This window comes from Scophthalmus maximus, chromosome 11 (genome assembly GCF_022379125.1).
Source record: "Scophthalmus maximus strain ysfricsl-2021 chromosome 11, ASM2237912v1, whole genome shotgun sequence".
Taxonomy (NCBI): Eukaryota; Metazoa; Chordata; class Actinopteri; order Pleuronectiformes; family Scophthalmidae; genus Scophthalmus; species Scophthalmus maximus.
In genome coordinates, this window is record NC_061525.1 from 14,275,587 (window position 1) to 14,281,586 (window position 6,000).

Here is a 6,000-nt window from a genome sequence, read left to right on the forward strand (position 1 = left end):
GTTCAATTTAATGAGTTATTACAGTAACAGTGAAATGTTTTTTTTGGATCCATACATCCCTATGAGAGGCCTGAGAAAAAGTTGTAATTGTAATTTGTACTGATGGACATCATCTATCTGAATTGTGCGGATACCTCCCACAGCCTTTAGCTGCTTTACAAATCATGGAGATCACAGATCTGCACCGGTGGTCTAACAAATCCTGATGCCTCAAGAGACCAGGAGGGTAATTTGATCCAGCATAAGTCACTCTGACTGGTTTGTGGGAAAAGACGCGCACCGGAATGTTGATCAAAACTGATAAAATATTCAGTGTGCAAAGCGGCGCACGGAAAAGAGAGAACACAACCTGTAGATGTTTTTTGCTGCGCTATGAGCCTGTTTTGACTTGACCCCGGTTCATGTCGCTGTGATAGGAAGAGGAACGGTTGGAGCCTAATGAAAAACCTTTTGTTCACTCTATCATTTGAAAGGGATCTTGTAGCATCACAGAAATCCTCTTTCGGCTCTGTGTGTGTTCCGCAAACTTCTCATTTAAAAAAGAATTAGATTTACAGGTGTAGTTAAGACTTTTGTCCACATGTCATTCTCTGCCTCCTCCTTTCCTTCTATTTTTCTTCTCCTCTTTTTACTCACCACCGTCTCACGCCAGTTCGCCCTGTGAGGAATTCCTCCCAGCATCCGCTCTTCCAGGAGTTGAGGTAAAAGGGCCGTGTGTGTGTGTGTGTGTGTGTGTGTGTGTGTGTGTGTGTGTGTGTGTGTGTGTGTGTGTGTGTGTGCGTGCACGCGCGCGCGCTGTCAACAGGCTTTTCAAAGTTGAAGTCTTGCAGCAGGAGGCCGTGGATGATCCATGGCCTAGTTTCATGGGAAACTGGATAAAATACAAAACACGTGTAGAATAAATTATGCCTGCAGTACTACCTGACTGTTTTACTACCATACTGTCCATTAATCTGTTAGTCATTATGTTCTTCAAGCTCGTCCAGCAGTCATCTGAATGAACTCAATGTGTGTAAGCTGTAGGATTCTCTGCCTAGTCTGTGTAAACACGTGCAAATTCTGCATTCATCTTTTGTCGAACCACAGACTTGACTGCGGCATCGGTCGGGGGAACGAGTCAGCCGCGCAAGCTTTTCTCTGCCGACGGGACAATTGCGCGGCCCAGACCTATTTTGTGTGGGCAAACACATCACACGGACACATGCTTGTGGAAAGGAGGCAGTTAAATCATCGGGGACGTCCCCTTGCCCCTGACTCCCACATTCACAAGAATGCCCAGTTCCTTGTTTGACCACTGGACTGTGAGGACACAAGCTGGATTTACTGAGGAGAGTTACAAGTCAATGGTCAGAAGTGAGAGTAAACCCCTGAATTCTCGTCCTGCATTTTTGTGCCAGCAGCCACAGACTCTGTGGCAGAGAAAACAAAGAGCAGCGACAGATGGGGCATACCGGGGCTCCAAAACAAAAACACTTTTCACTTTCTTTCTCTCAAAGAACTGCAAATCAGTGTCCCTTTTAATTTAGCTTCTTGTTCTCTCCTCCTTCTAAATGTACTTGTTGATGTTGTACGTCTAGTAATCGGAATAAGTTGATCACAAAACACCCACACAAGTCTGGTCCTGTGCACACTCTTCTGCTTTAATAATTCAATTTTGGTATTTGCCTCGTGTAACTTTACTGGTCTTATAGTTTCGTGGCAAATAAACATTGATTCCAATCACCATAATGTGTGAATCTACGTAAAATGTGTTTATATTCTACATAACTCAGAAGCTGCCAGTGGCTCTTTAGAAACTTGCACTGCCACGTTGCTTTTACTACGGCACAATAGAGTAATCAGCTGAACAGCCGCTGTGAAATACTGCCCTCTTCATTGTACATGTATAGAAAACATTGCTCTCCAGCACCACTGGTGGACAAAACTTCCACAGTGTGACATTCATTTGACTAAGGCATCTCTTTAAACATTGTATTATGCATCTGTCTCTCTATCTTGAGTCATGACCTCTTTATCCGATACTCCATCATCCGCTATGATGTCACATAACAGTGCCAATCCATGCATTTTGTCCTCTTTTAGGTCACAGTGGTTCAACTACCACACGCAACACTGGCTTTTACGTAGAAATCAAAAGATCTGATATCCAGAGAGCTGTGCGCAAAGAGGCTATCTCAGCTCAAGTATCCATTTCATGCATTCCAGCATCTTTTAGATAATACTGTTGCTTTCTCAGCTGCCTCATACAGGCCAGAGCCCTACATCAAGTACTCTGGTGACACATGTCGTCAGATACGTGTAATTCCTAAGCCTGCATCCTCTGTTTGAGTTTGCCTGTTCTTTTTACGGCATTGTCTTTGATTGGCATTTAAGAAGCTGAATTTTATACAGATTTATACTTTTTACTGATCTGAAACTGATACTGAAAATACACTTTTCTAAATGGTTGTTTCGACTTAAACTCCTTCGGCGGGCACACTCCCTTTAATCATTTCTTCATATTCAAACATTTTGTATGAGTTAATACTGGAGCAATTATTCTATATCGACCATTTACAGCGGTATGTTCCTTTAGTTTAATTAAACTCGGCACACATGCAGAGTCATAAAAGCCCAGCCTTAATGTTTCCCCTAAATATACATTTTTACAACCTTCCAAAAACAGACATCAGGCTGGTTTACTGTGCTCAGAGAGAAGCACTTAGATTAAGAGTCTGTAAAACAGCACCAGCGGCAGCAGTACACCCAAAGTAGTGATGACCGACGTGGATTCAGAAACAAAATGCGATTAAGACATGATATCATAAACAATTACTAATATGTTGACCAATTAATACCGTCATGGATCGCTGATAGGTCAGCACATCTGTTGGGGTTTATCTGATTCTTTCGTTGCACACACTCAGTTTGACGAGAGAGGGAGAGGCCGAGAGCCCGGTCTGGCAGCTGACGGTTGGAAATGCTAATCCAATTGAAAAAAGAAGAGAGTCCTGACAGTTTGCAGGAGTTTGTTTACAGCGTGATAATCTGGAGCAGGCATCCTGATTGTGTTGGCAGTCGATCAGCAGCCATGCTGTGATTGCGTTGCCACACGGCAATTACACTGGCCTCTTATCTGTATGAATAGCAGGCCTGTTACTGCAGTAAAGCAGGCCCTAATGACAGATCGACATATGGAGCACGGTTGCAAAAAAAAAAGGCAGAAAGTACTTTAAATTCGTCCCTCTATAATCTAGCATGGGGCTGGTGTAGAATTGCATTAAAGCGAATAGAGTAATGTTTATACAAATCACTATTAGCGTAATGATTTTCCATTTTCATAATTGGAGTGAAATCTGCCCCAGAATATCCTCTGGGTATTGAAAAGCTTGCAACGGAATTTAAATTTTCTGCTGCAGAATAACTGTATTGGTGCTCGTTCTTTTTTGAATATGTGCCGTGACACAAACCAGGAAAAATAAAGGTCACTTTAACTTACAATTTGCCAGTTTTTGGCCACTCAGAGGCAGCAGAAACAAGAGAAACGCGGACGTATTATCGCATACAGAGCAATATTATATATAATATCATAACTCAGCTCAGGCATTCGGTTGGCGTTATTTTTTGGCGACGATGTAGCTCAATTCACCTGGTTTGCTGTGTTGGTTCAAGTGAATCTTGAATATATGAACCTGTTGCATCCTGCGACTTTTTCTGCCAAACCTGTTATTATTTTGGAGGAAAAATACCTTGAGCAAGTAAGTGATACTAACTCAATATATTGGCACGGCAATTGTGTTGGACGTCACGCCTCATTTCTGGAAAATAGTGGGATCACTCAAGGCTGAAGACCAGCACTGCTATTAGTGGGAAGGCTTGAGTTGACACGCTGTTTTTTTGAGTCAGTTCTTATCTGACGGCACATGTGTGATAGGAACCAAACACTGGGTAATATTGGGTCCTGTTTGTGGAAGGGGACACAGACAGTGAACGCAATTGTGTGATCATCTGTGAAGTGCAGAATAAGCAAGCCACAGCTTTACTCACGGGAGTCACTGCAGAACATGTGTAGTAAAGCCACAGCTTTACTCACAGGAAACTGCGCTTTGTGATTCACCTCTGAATGACTCCCAGCAACCTTATTAAAAGCCCCCCCCCCCCCCCCCCCCCCCTGTGAATGAGCAGTCATTTCGACTTCGACTCCGGCAGGCCAAGAGTTTGATTCATTAAATATACGGAGGAGATGTTCCCTGAATCCTCCACAGATGTTCTGTGAGTCATGTACTTCTTTAGAGTTTAGCGTTGATTTAAAGACTTAAATCAGGACCATCTGACGAAGGCAGAGATGCTGGAGGATCTTGGCTGAGCATCACCTACGTTGAAGCTTCGCATTTTACCACCAACATTATTGTCCACTGGCTGCAGCTTTGATTTCAACTTGGAGCTCTGGAAGATGGATGTAGACATTAGTTTGTAACAGGGTTTGGAGGTAGGTCTGCCTGATGTGTACACACAAGCAGCATGGGGTAGACTTCTTCTTCTGTGATTACCATACAGTGGACGCTCCAAGTATTTGTAAATGTACTTTCTAGAAAGAAAGAGAGAGGTAGCTCCACCTCAGCTATTCGATCATTACAGGTTTGACCTGTCATAATGGAGGAAGATGAATGATGTATTCCTACGACTATGTTTAAAGTGGGATTGTCTTTCATCTCCAGCTGGGACTCTGCCAGGAGCCATACTCACTGTGGAGTTTAACGCTCTGAGCCATGAGCCCAAACATGTTTATTTATTTTCACAATTATCCTTTCTTCCCCATCTGATTCTCGCCCCCTCTTTTTCCCCTTCTCTTTCTGTCTGTCATTAACTTTATGGGAATTTCCATGGAATTATTGTGTCATGTGAGTTATTGTGTGAGACGCAGAACCACTTGTGGGGGTGTGACGTTCCCTCCGAAAGGCAGGGGTTAAGTGATCCCCTCTGGTTTTTTCATCGTGGTGTTTTTTTCTTATTTTGACCCCTATAACGCTACATTCACCCTGTAATGTTAAATCATTAAACAGTATCCAAACATTTGTAAATAAAATTGTCTCCTCTGTCGAGATTAACTGAAAAACGATCTCCTCTTCTCAAAGCCTTTTGGATTTGTATTCCTATAGATGCTGGAAAGGCCTCCCCAAGGAACCACATGTGCCCAGTCTCCAGGGGTGGAGGAAGTATTCACATCCATAAATCAGAAAGTTACTCCATAACAACTAATAGTCTGGTATTGAAAAGTCATTGTAAGTAGAAGTCTGTTAGTATTATTTTCAGAATGTACCTAAAGAATGAGAAGTACTGCAGAAAAAATACAGTGAATGAGTTGTATTCTATTATTGGGTTATTTGGATGTAGAGTTTTAATCTGTAAAGTAATTATTAACTAAGTAGCCATAAAATAGCATGAAGTAAAGTACAATTTACTAAAATGTGCACCACTACATATACAGTACTTGAGAAAATGTACCTAATTTATTTGATATATTGCCAAAGTCTCTAATTTCTTTTAAAAAACAACCTTGTTCTTTCCTTTCAATAATGTGTAATACATCCTTTGTTATTTAATAACCTATGTATGAGTCTCCCTACATGCTTGCTGTGAATGACTGTACTATTAATCATATCATAGTACTATCAATATCATCACTGCCAGCATTGTTATCATTGTTTTTTCTTCTTCTTCGTCTTCTCTCCCCTTATGGCTATTTCTCCCTTAAGTACATTGAGATTTTGGTGTGAAAGCTTAAAGCCCCTATAGTTTCTCGTCTCCCCACCGTCATCCAACCTTCATCCCCCCTTCACGTTCTTTTCCTCCATGTGAGCCTGTGTTCCAGATGAGTTACCGTGGCCCCAGAGTCCCACATGTGTAAGGGGATACCTTCAGTCAGCCTGCAGCAGGGAGCTCACCGGGCCGCTGGCTGCTGCCCCCGACGTACTGTAGGCAAAGCAAAGACATGAAAATATCATCAGAGGGCTGGAGAGC